Source organism: Felis catus, chromosome B2, assembly GCF_018350175.1.
Source record: "Felis catus isolate Fca126 chromosome B2, F.catus_Fca126_mat1.0, whole genome shotgun sequence".
In the NCBI taxonomy this organism is placed as follows: Eukaryota; Metazoa; Chordata; class Mammalia; order Carnivora; family Felidae; genus Felis; species Felis catus.
This window is the reverse complement of record NC_058372.1, coordinates 124407915-124420627: the sequence shown is the minus strand read 5'-3', so window position 1 is coordinate 124420627 and position 12713 is coordinate 124407915.

The window sequence follows — 12713 nt, the reverse complement described above, 5'->3', positions numbered from 1 at the left end:
AACATTTGGGCAGCTGTATGCTCAAGGAGCACCTAGAGCCATGAAATGGGCATCTAAACCAAGCAAGTATGTGAGGAATGGTCTTCTAAAACAAAGAGACAACCAGCTCTTTTCCCTCCTTCCAAACATTCACAGCTCTCTTTGAATCCTTTGCCAACTACCCTTCTTTTCTCTTAGGCTCAGTTTTTCTTTCTGAAACAACTTTAAGCAAGAACTCTGTTCTATTTTCACTTTAGTCCACTTTCCTTATCTGTTCTCATCCACCATGCTGGGGATCGTACCAAGGAAGAGCTGTCCTTTTTGTCCAGAGCAAGTGATGCTGCCTAGGTTGGCCTCCAACCTATGATCCAACACAATCTCCTCCCTCCTGGGATCCTGTTCACCTTTTCCAACATATCTCCCCCACCCCCCGTCCCATGCACATACGTGACCCCCTCACTCCATCCTGTCCCCTTCTCTCATACCACAGGAAGCCAATCCACATGCCCCCCCCCCCCCCCACCATCCCTAGCAGAGAGTCACTATCAAGCGTCTCTCTTTGGAATGATTTCCCCTCAGTCCATAAGCATTAGATTAACTCCTATCCTGTAATAAGCAAGACAAGAACCTTAATTTTTCCTCTAGGCCATTATTCCTTCTGCATGTTCCCTGTTGTTCTCCCTACCTACAGAATTTAAAAATAATAATAATAATAATAATAATAATAAATAGTTATCACTCCTGCCTTCACTTCTCCCAATTGTTCATTGTACAATTTGGCTTTGGCCCTCGCCCTTGTCTTGAAATTAGACTGATGAAAGTCATTATAACTTTCGAATCTATGGTGGACCATTTCCAGGGTTTATCCTACTTTGTGTTTGTACTGAATGTTCTCTTCTTGAAGGGTTCACTTACTTGACTTTGGGACACCCTGACTGCTGCCCTCCAGTCTAGCTGATGGTTGTTTTTCAGTTTTCTCTGTGAGCGTCTCTCCCATGGGCTGCTGTTTTTGGTCAGTTCATTTTACCCGATATTAAACTTTCCCAAAAAGCAACTTTAAGTGTAAAGATCCAAATAGGAGAAATGGAAAAGACTAGGAAAAATTTACCATGCAATTATTAATCTAATGATTAATATCAGGAATATTAATATCAGCCCAAGAAATATTAATAGAGATTTAAAGTTATAATAAAGGGGTCAATATGTTAAGATGATATAACTATATATATATATATATAACTATATACATAGTTATATCATCTTAACATATTATAACATCATCTATATATATATTATATATAGATCATCTATATATATATTATATATATAACATCAACTATATATATTATATAATATATAATCTATATATAATCTATATTATATATTATATCTATATTATATCTATATAGATAGATCTATCTATAGATATCTATATAGATATATATAGATATCTATAGATAGATCTATATATATAGATAGATCTATCTATATAGATATATATATAATATCTATATTATATCTATATATCTAGATATATATATCTAGATATGTATATGTAGATATAGATATATATATCTATATATATTATATATATAATATATATAATCTATATATAATCTATATTTAACATCATCTATATATTCTATATATATAAATATATATAGAATATATATAAATATATATAAAATATATATATAATGATCATCTATATATCATCAACTATATATATAGTTTTATATATATATATATATATAAAACAACAGAGCTTTAATATATACAGTAAAAGCAGGAAAAATTAAGAAGCAGTAGACAAATTCACAATTATATTTGGAGATTTTGACATTTCCTCTCAGTATGATTGACCTAGTTAGTATTTATAGAAAACTCCACCCAAGTACAGTAAGATACACATTATTTTCAAGTATACATGGCGTACTTAACAAGGGACAGACCATATTATGGACCATAAAAATTCTTAAATTGAAAAGAGCTAAAATCATGTCCTCTGGAATTTCAATTGGAAATCAATAGAAAGGTATAAGGAAAATCTCCAAATATTTGGAAATTAAACCACATACTTTTTAATAACAAAAATTAAAAAAAGAAATCCCAATGAAAGTTGAAAAATATTTTGAACCAATGCTACCTTAAGACTTGAAAAAGGAGTAAACACTAAGAAGTGGGTAGGAGAACAATAAAGACAGTAATCGAAATCAAAGAAATAAAAAATGGGCAAACATAAGGAGAATTAATAAAATAAAAAGTGAGTTATTGGAAAAGAATCAATAAAAGCAATTAACTTTTATCCAGACTTATCAAGAAACGGAGAGGGGCGCCTGGGTGGCTCAGTCGGTTAAGTGGCCAACTTCGGCTGAGGTCATGATCTCGCGGTCCGTGAGTTCGAGCCCCGCGTCGGGCTCTGTGCTGACGGCTCAGAGCCTGGAGCCTGTTTCAGATTCTGTGTCTCCCTCTTTCTCTGACCCTCCCCTGTTCATGCTCTGTCTCTCTCTGTCTCAAAAATAAATAAACGTTAAAAATTTTGAAAAAAAAAGAAACGGAGAGAGGGCAAAGGTTGCTAGCTTTGGGAATGACAGGGGAGCATTTCTACAGATATTTAAAAAACAATAAGGAAATATTGTGAGTAACTTCAGGCCAATAAATGAGTTAATAAATGAGTTAATAAATTCCTACCAAAGCTCACTCAAGAAGAAATAGATATACCGTGTAATGTAGCAATTGCATTCCTAGATATCTATACAAAAGAAATGAAAACTTAACATATATATGTGTATAGCAGCATTATTCATAATAACTGAAATGTAGAAATGACCCAAATGTCCATCAACTGATAAATGATAAACAAAATGTGGTCTATCCAAACAATGGAATATTATTCAGCCATAAGAAGCAATGAAGTCCTGATACATGAGACATGCTATAATTTGGATGAATGTGGAAGGCGTTATGCTAAGTGAAAGAAACTAGTTATAAAAGACCCATATTGTATGATTCCATTTTTATGAAATGTCCAGTGTAGATAACTCTAGAGAGATTCTAGATTAGTGATTGCTTTGAGGCAGGTGGAGGGAGGTGATAACTAAAGTGTAGGGGGTTTGAGGTGATGGAAATGTTCTAAGATTTACCTGGCAATGGTAGTGACATTTTTGAATCTAAAAATTACAATGAATTGTACACTTTAAATGGGTGAATAATATGGTATATGAATTACAGCTCAATAAAGCTGTTATATAAAGAAAAAATAGATAACCTGGATAGGCTATATCTATTAAAGAAATTAAATTCACAGTTTAAAATCCTCCCCAAAAGAAAACTCCAGGGTCATCTGGCTGGCTCGTTTTGGGGGAGCAGGCAACTCTTGATCTTGGTGTTGTGGGTTCAAGCCCCATATTGGGTGTAAAGATTACTTAAAAATAAAAATCTTAAAAAAAAATAAATTAAAAAAAAAAAAAAACAGAAGAAAACTCCAGTCCCAGTTGAATTCATTGATGAATTCTACTTAACATTTTCAGAAAAACAGCATCAGTTTTTACAAAAAGCCTTCTAAAAATTAGAAGAGAAAGATACACTTCACAATTTGTTCTTTGGGGCTACCATCACCTTGATACCCAAATCAAAGGCATTACAAGAAAGGAGAACTGCATTACCAGGATGGCTCATGAATACAGATGTAAAAATCCTGAACAAAATTTTAGCAAATTAAATCCAGCAATATCTGATAATAATAATAATAACAATAATAATAATAATAATAATAATACATCATGACTACTATGGGCTGAATTATGTCCCCTCCAAAATTCTTATGTTGAAGCCCAAACCCCCAATGTAACTGTAGTTGGAGATAGGGTCTTTGGAGAATAAGGTTAAGTGAGGTCATAAGGATGTGGCCCTGATGCCATGGGATTGATGTCCTTCTAAGAAGAGGAAGAGATACTAGAGATCTTTCTCTTTGCACCTGCTCAGAGGAAAGGCCGTGTGAGAGCTAGGCAAAAGCATGGATGTCTGCAAGCCGGGAAGAGAGGCACTGCTAGTGTCTTGATCTTGGACTTCCAGACTCCAAAAGGTGAGATAATAAACTTCTGTGGTTTAAGCCACTCAGTCTATGGTATTCTGTCGTGGCAGCCCCAGGAGACTAATATAGTGGAAATTAAGCTGGTTTTTCACCATATTAAGTGACTTTAAGAAAAAGAAAAATAAGGGGCCCCTGGGTGGCTCAGTTGGTTAAACATCCAACTTCGGCTCAGGTCATGATCTCATGGTTTGTGAGTTCGAGCCCCACGTTGGGCTTTCCGCTGTCAGTGCAGAGCTCACCTTGGATCCTCTGTCTCCCTCTCTCTGCCCTTACTCTGCTGTCATGTGCTCTCTCTCTCTCTCAAAAATAGACAAAGATATAAAAAAACATTGGGGTGCCTGGATGGCTCAGTTGTTTAAAGCATGCACCTTCGGGGCGCCTGGGTGGCGCAGTCGGTTAAGCGTCCGACTTCGGCCAGGTCACGATCTCGCGGTCCGTGAGTTCGAGCCCCGCGTCGGGCTCTGGGCTGATGGCTCAGAGCCTGGAGCCTGTTTCCAACTCTGTGTCTCCCTCTCTCTCTGCCCCTCCCCCGTTCATGCTCTGTCTCTCTCTGTCCCAAAAAATAAATAAAAAACAAAACAAAACAAAAAAAAACGTTGAAAAAAGCATGCACCTTCAGCTCAGGTCATGATCTCACAGTTGGGGAGTTTGAGCCCCACACTGGGCTCACTGCTGTCAGTGCAGATCCTGCTTCGGATCCTCTGTCCCCTGTTCTCTCTGGCCCTCCCCAGCTCATGCTCTCTCTCCCTCTCTTAAAACTAACAAACATTTAAAAAAAATAAATAAAAAGCCATGTACAAAAGAATATATACTGTATGCATCGTACATCATATGTTTATATGAAATTATACTGTATGCATCATACATCATATATTTATATGAAATTCTAGGGGAAAAATACCACAAAGACAGAAAACAAAGCAGTGGTTGCCAAAGGGCAGGTTGGATGGGGGGTGACTGGCTTAAGGATATGGTTCGGGTGGTGAAAGTGTCATCTACCTTGACTGATACGTTGGCTGCACAGCTTTATATTTGTCACACTTACCAAAGTTCACACTTAAAACTGGTAGATTTCACTGTATGTAACCTAGATATCTATACAACGAAATTTTGTTTAGAATGCTATAAGAATGCACAGTATGTGAGGTGTACCTGGAGTCGTGTGGATAGGTTGGCAGCTTGCAGGAATTTTTGGAAAAGTGGAAGCTGTGAGTGGGAGCTTCATGAAGGGAGGAGGGGGTCTTTCTTGTGCACTGCTGTGTATCTAGGCTGTATCCTGGTGCTCAGCACATGGTGTATGCTCAGCAGAACCTTAGTGATTGAATGGAGAATGATAGTCTCTCTAAGTATCAGAGAATGAAGATTGGGACCAAGGAGGAGCCGTGTGAATTTCCAGAGCCTGCCAACAAAAGGCCAGGAAAGGGGAAAAAACAATTATGTGGAGACCTCAGTGCCACCAGTATACATGTTAACTGTATTCTAATGATAGTCATATGAGAGCTCTGTTCTGCCTACACCAAACGGATAAATACATGACTTTAAATTTTAAAGGAGGGAAAAAGATACACAAACAAATTCCTCTGGTTTCAGCGCAGATGGAAAACTAATGGAGAGGGGAAAGTCTGGAGTTAGGGAGAGTACTGGAGAGACTGTTGGGACGTGTGGGTCAAAGGAAAGTTCAGTTGCAGTGGAAATGAATATAAGGGAGGCCTTGAAGATACTTTATCCTTTTCTTTTTGTGGACTTTTTATTTGTGCGCAGTAAGTCTTTCCCTTTCAAAGACATTTCCCCTACCCCCTCCCCGCCCCCGATTCAGAGTAAGTACACAAGGAATAGAAAATTAAACATAGAAGAAAATTAACATGTCTACTAATTCTATCAACTTAAAAATTTAAGATCTATTATTTCTGATGTGTTTGTATGTGATTGTATCCGATTGTATGTGTGTACTTTTTCAAACGAATATGAAGGTTGGATGAAAACATCTTAAAGTTGGAACACTGCAGGTTAGGGGATTTTTAAGTAGTTTCTGCTTTCTAGGGTAGACCCTCTCTTTGTGGTGGGAGATCACCTGCACTCTAGTGGAGTCCTGAACTGCTGGGAATTGGCAGTGGTGTAGGAATTTCCGTCTGAGATGTTTCTGTTTAGCAAAACAGTAGTAGTTGGTGACAGCATCATTCGCCCCTCACATTTGAGGGTATTTTCTGCATACAGTTGGAAACTTCAGTTCTATATTCCTGCATGAGATTGGGGGGTCCATATTTGGGCACAGGCAACGGCATTTATCCAAATAATTGCTTTCATGGGGAGAGACTGGTAGACAGTGCCTGACTGGCTATCAGACAGTATGACCCGAACTGAACCCGACCTTGGGGGAATGTTCTCTGGATTCTTCCATTGCCACGGACTGGAGCATGAGGATTAGATCACAATTCAGTTGCTGTTCACGTGTCCAATCATCCCAGGACAGAAAATGGAATAAATATTAAATGAGGGGAGAAAAAAAGATGACTGTGTCCTCAAGAACGAAGTGGGTAAAAACAAAGTGGAGAACAAAATGGATACAAGAGTCACAGTGGTGGTCTGTAAACAGGGTGGGAGCCTGGAGGTTTCCTATACTTTTTCCAGCCAGACTCCTACAAAGTTTCAAGGAATGTGGAATTACCAGGGAAAAACTCATTTTTATTTAAGGTAAGGAAGTAGAGGGAGTTGCCCCGAAATAACTGGCGAGGAAGGGGAGTTTATTGATAATAGAGAAGTTCTAGATCACCACGGCAGCTGGATCGAAAGCAACGCACGTGTAATCCTAGAAGATAACTGTCCCAGTCTGTTTGGGCTGCTAGGACAAAATGCCATCGACTCTGTGGCTTATGAACCCCAGAAATTTATTTCTCACAGCTCCGGAGGCTAGAAAGTCCAAGATCAGGAACTGGCAGATTCAGTGTCTGGTGAGAAGGCACGTCCTGGTTCATAGATGGACATCTTGTGTTCTCACAAGAAGGGAGCTGTTGGGGTCTCTGTCATAGGGCACTAATCCTATTCATGTGGGCTCTACCCTCATAACCTAGTCACCTCTGAAAGACCCTCCCCCCACCTCCTAATACCATCACATTGGGGATTAGATTTCAGCATATGCATTTTTGGGGGGAAACAAACATTTAGTGTATAGTAATAACTCATTTTTTTCAAATTCGATTTGAGCGGCGCCCGGGCAGCTCAGTTGGTTGAGCGACCGATTTTGGCTCAGGTCATGATCTCGCAGTCCGTGGGTTTGAGCCCCATGTTGGGCTCTGTGCTGACAGCTCGGAGCCTGGAGCCTGCTTGGGATTCTGTGTCTCCTTCTCTCTCTGTTCCTCCCCTGCTCACATTCTCTCTCTCTCTCTCTCTCTCTCTCTCTCTCTCTCTCTCTCTCAAAAATAAAAAGATTAAAAAAAATAGACTTGAGGTCTGAGCATAAAATAGACAAATAGAAAACTTTAATTTGTTGCTGTTTTGGAAAATATTTGGACTCTCTAGTGCTATTCTGAGAATTAAATGTTCAATTACTATATCTCATTGAATTTTACCTATTCTAGATTAATATTAAACATACATATAAGTGCTACTTGGGTACAGTTATTTGATAAGCTTTACAACTTTTTAGGTTATTTTGCTCTGATGAGTTTTTGAACAGGCCAATAGACCAGCACTAAAAGGCGTAAGTTCTGGGGCCAGATTGCTTTGAATTCCACTTCTACTTAAACAGAAATGGCTTTCGATGAGTTAGATAATTTCTTGAAGCTTCAGGTTCTCTTCTGTAAAATCTGGATAACGACTAGATCAAAACTGTCCTGAGGTCTGTATGAAATAATCCAAGTAAAATGCTGTGCACTTAATAAGTTCTCAATGTTAGCTACTATGATGATAAGACATGCAATTTCTATTATTAAAGGAGAATTATAAACTTAGAAATTTAACTCTGAGAGCTCTTTGGTCAAAATCCTCTTCTTGGTCTCAAGTCCTTGTTTTTTTTTTTTAATTGAAGTATAATTAACATACAATGCTACGTTAGTTTCAGGTATATAACGTATTGATTTCACAATCTATACCTACGTTACTCAGTGTTCACTACAGTTAAGTGTAGCCACCATCTGTTATACAACATTATTACAATATTATGCACTATGTTTCCTATATTGTACTTTACATCTCTCTGACTCATTTTACAACTGGAAGTTTGTACCTCTTAATACCCTTTGTCTACTTCACCCATCCCCTCCCCCACCCCCTCTCTGGCAACCACCAGTATGTTCTCTGTATTTAAGAGTCTATTTTTTGCCTTTGTTTTGTTTTTTAGATTCTACATATAACTTAAATGATATGGTATTTGTCTTTCTGTCTAATTTCACTTAGCATTATACCCTCTAGGTCCATTCATGTTGTCACAGATCAAAAGGCCTCATTCTTTTTTATGGCTGTATAATATTCCATTGTATATGTATACTAAATCATTTTCTTCTTCTTCTTCTTCTTCTTCTTCTTCTTTGAAGTTTATTTATTTTTGAGAGAGAGAGAACACAAGCATGGCAGGGGCAGAGGAAGAGGGAGACACAAAATCCAAGGCAGGCTCCAGGTGCTGAGCTGTCAGCACAGAGACTGATGTGGGGCTTGAGCCCACAAGCTGTGAGATCATGGCCTGAGCTGAAGTCAGATGCCCAACCGACTGAGCCACCCAGGCACCCCAATACCAAATCTTCTTTATCCATCCATTCATTTATGGACATTTGGGTTGTTTCCATATCTTGGATACTGTAAATAATTTTGCAACAAGTCCAGGGGTGCTTGTATCTTTTCAAATTAGTGCTTTTGTATTCCCTGGATAAATACCCAGTGGTGAAATTACTGGATCATATGATATTTCTATTTTAAATTTTTTGAGGAGCCTCCATACTATGTTCCACAGTGGCTGCACCAATGTAAATTGATTTATGTTCCCAGCAACAGTGCACAAAATTTCCCTTTTCCCCACATCCTTGTCAATACTTCTTATTTTTTGCCTTTTTGACACCCTTCTGACTGGAGTGAGGTGAGATCTCATTGTGGTTTTGATTTGCATTTTTCTGACCATTAGTGATGTTGAACATCTTTTTTTGTGTATCTGTTTGCCATCTGTATGTCTTCTTTGGAAAGATTCAGGTCTTCTGCCTGTTTTTTAATTGGATTGTTTTTTGGTGTTGAGTTGTATACATTTACATATTTTGGATATTAACCCTCTTCTTGGATATGCCAGGTGCAAATATCTTCTCCCATTTACTAGGTTTTAGTTTTGTTGATGGTTTCTTTTGCTGTTCAAAAACTTTTTACTTCAGTGTAGTCCCAATAGTTTATTTTGCTTTTATTTCCCTTGCCTGAAGAGACCTATCCATAAGTACATTGCTAAGGATGATGCCCAAGAGATTATTGCCTATGTTTTCTTATAGGAATTTTATGGTTTCATTTTTTTTTTAATTCTCATTTTTATTCTTTTTTTTTTTCCTTTCAGTTTGGTTGCTTTCCATTACCCTATCTTCCAGATCACTGATTCATTCTTCTATATCCTCTAATTTGCTGTTGATTCCCTTTAGTGTATTTTAGAATTTCAGTTACTGAATTTTTCATCTCTGACTTGTTCTTTTTCACATTTTCAGTTTCTTTACAAATTTTTTTTTTAATGTTTATTTATTTGAGAGAGAGAACAAGAAAGAGAGAGAGAGAGCACGAGCATGAGCAGGAGAGGGGCAGAAACAGAGTTAGACACAGAATCTGAAGCAGGCTCCAGGCTCTGAGCTGTCAGCACAGAGCCCATCATGGGGCTTGAACTCATGAGCTGTGAGATCATGACCTGAGCCAAAGTCAGATGCTTAACCAACTGAGCCACCCAGGGCCACTCATGTTTTGAGTTCTTTGTTGGAGTACTCATTGAGTTCATCTGCTCTTTTTGTTAAGTCCAGGGAGTATCTTTATGACTATTATTTTGAATTCTTTTTTAAAATTATATATATAATATTTTTATTATATATATATATATATTTTTTTTTAACTCTGAATGCCTTATCAAGCATAATGTTTATTTCGTTTAGCTCTTTGTGATTTTTGTCTTGTTCTTTCATTTGGGACATAGTCTTCTGTCTTCTCATTTTGTCTACCTCTCTGTGTTCGTTTCTGTGTGTTAGGTAGGTCAGCCATATCTCCCGGTCTTGAAAGTGGTGGCCTTGGATACAAGAGATCCTGCAGTGTCCTGTAGTGCAATCCGCCCTGGTCCCCGGACCATGTGCTTTGGGGGTGTCCTCTGCATGGGCTGCTTCTGTGGCTGAATCCCAACTGCTTTCTGCCCAGCTGGGTGCAGTGACCCACTTTGCCTGCTGTGAGCACACCAGGTAGCGTTTGGTTCCCCTGCTGTGGAGAGGCCTGTCTGAGGCCACCAGGGGGCTCCTTGGTGAGTGGGACCAACAGTCATCCTTGGTGTTTGCAACTAGCTTCTCTGCCAGAGTTGTGGGTGCAGAGAATAGCAGGGCTTGCTCCCTGGGCAGCTAGCTAAGGGCCTGGGCTGTTGGAGCTGTGGGCGTCACCGGTGCGTGGGGTTATCTGCCCCTCTCCCCAGGGTAGAAGTCACTTTGGAGTGGTGCGGGTTTTGGCCAGGCTGCTTAGAGGGTATGGCAGAGCAGGAGCTGCTTTGTTGTTGTTATTTTTGAAATGTATGTTTATTTTGAGAGAGAGAGAGATAGAGAGAGAGAGAGAGAGAGAGAGAGAATATCCCAAGCAGGCTCCACGCTTGGTATGGAGCCTGATGCAGGGCTCGATCTCATTACTGTGAGATCATGACAGCCAAAATTAAGAGTCAACGCTTAACCTACTGAGGCCCCCAGGTGCCCTAAGCAGGAGCTGCTTTGAAGGGGTGCCTGCCAAGGCCAGCAGGTTGCATGAAGTGGGCAGGGGACTGTGGAGATGGGGCATGAGGTGCTAGTAAGAGAGGTGGGGGGTGTTAGCATTGGCTCCCACAAGCCTCCGGCTATCCAGGCTGGGAGAGGGGAAGAGAAAGGGCCCCTGCCAGCATTTCTGTTCCTGGGGAAATCTCCTTCAGGTACACCCCTCAGGCACTTTTCAAAACCGCTGCTTCTGTGCTGAGTCTCTGGCCACATTACTTAGTATGTGGGCTCTTAAGGGTGGGTACTCAGTTTCCTATTGCCCTCTGGCTCTCCCAGAGTAAGCCCACTGATTTTCAAAGTCAGGTGTCATGGGGACTCCTCTTCCCAGTGAGGATCTCCGGTGCCGGGGTGCCTGGTATGGGGTCTGATCTCACTTCTTGATGCTGGTGGAGCTCCTTTTGTTTGTGGTTAGTCTCACTGTGGGTTTGGTTCCAGACCAGACCATGTCTCCACCCCTCCTACCCTTTCCAATGTAGCCTTCTCTCTACAGTTGATCAACTGTGGAAGGTCTATTTTGCTGGTCTTCATGGCGTTTTAGAGTTCGGTGCATATATGTAGCTGACCTCTCAGTGTATTCATGGGATGAGGTGAGCTCACGGTCCTACTACTCTGCTATCTTTCTGTTCCCATTCTCAGTCTCTTTAGACGAGAACGTGATCTAAAGAGAGCCTGGTAAACCATAGTTCCTCCCTGTCCCCATGGATGTTAAGGGACCCAAGTGGGATTGAGGGCTACTCTATTCAGATTCTGTGGGTTATACCACTGAGTTTTGCCACTGATCAGTATCTGGCTAGTAAGGACCTGAAACTCTGTGCGTCTGGTGTGGCTAAGAGAACCTGTAACCTGTTTATCCTGGTTATATCACAGTGTTAGTTAGGTCAACGTTTATCCTGAGGGGATATTTTATTTACACGTGACTTATATATAACTCACAAAAAAGTTTTTAGGTTGTTCATGAATAAAAACAATAGAAAACTAAAACGCAAGGGAGTGGGTGCTTCTAGGGGGTGAAATTTCTTTCCACCTGGTGGAAGACTTGAACTTTGACTCAGACCTGGACTTCAATGCTGACTGTTTTCTAGCTGAGCCGCCTTAGGAAAGTGATCTCAGTGCACTTTCCTCCCATTAGATGACATGAACTGAATTTTCCTAGTCTAATTGTTGTGATGAGTGAATAAGGAGAGTCAAGGGACGCAGGAAGTGGCATGGTGCTTGTGGCTTGCGCACCTCTCAGTCCTCAACGCTCTTCTTCAGCCTGACTGAAGCTCTGAGTTTCCTGGAAGCTATGGCAAAAATAGGTAAGTTAGTATCTGGTATAAAGATCAAATAATTATTATCAAGGACCTTGGCTTTGAATTCTGGAAGAACTGGCCTCATGGTTTCTTATACAAGAAAACACATGAGTGCTGTAATAGGCACCTACGATTAATATAGATTTACGAAAGACAAATTTGGCAATTTTTACATCGACCTTCTTTAAACGCCAAGGACGTAACATTAAATCTTAATTCGTGGAAGCATTTCTACGGGAAGCTGAGATGATTTGGTTTGGATGCGTGGCTTCTCAACAGCATAACCTAATGCAGGCATAAAATTAGAAATTCTAAAAATGGTGTGTATTTCAAATGCCCTTTAAGTTTGTCATGAGTATTAGCTCTCTCAAGATAATCTTTGGCAGAATGCTAGATTGTTGAGTT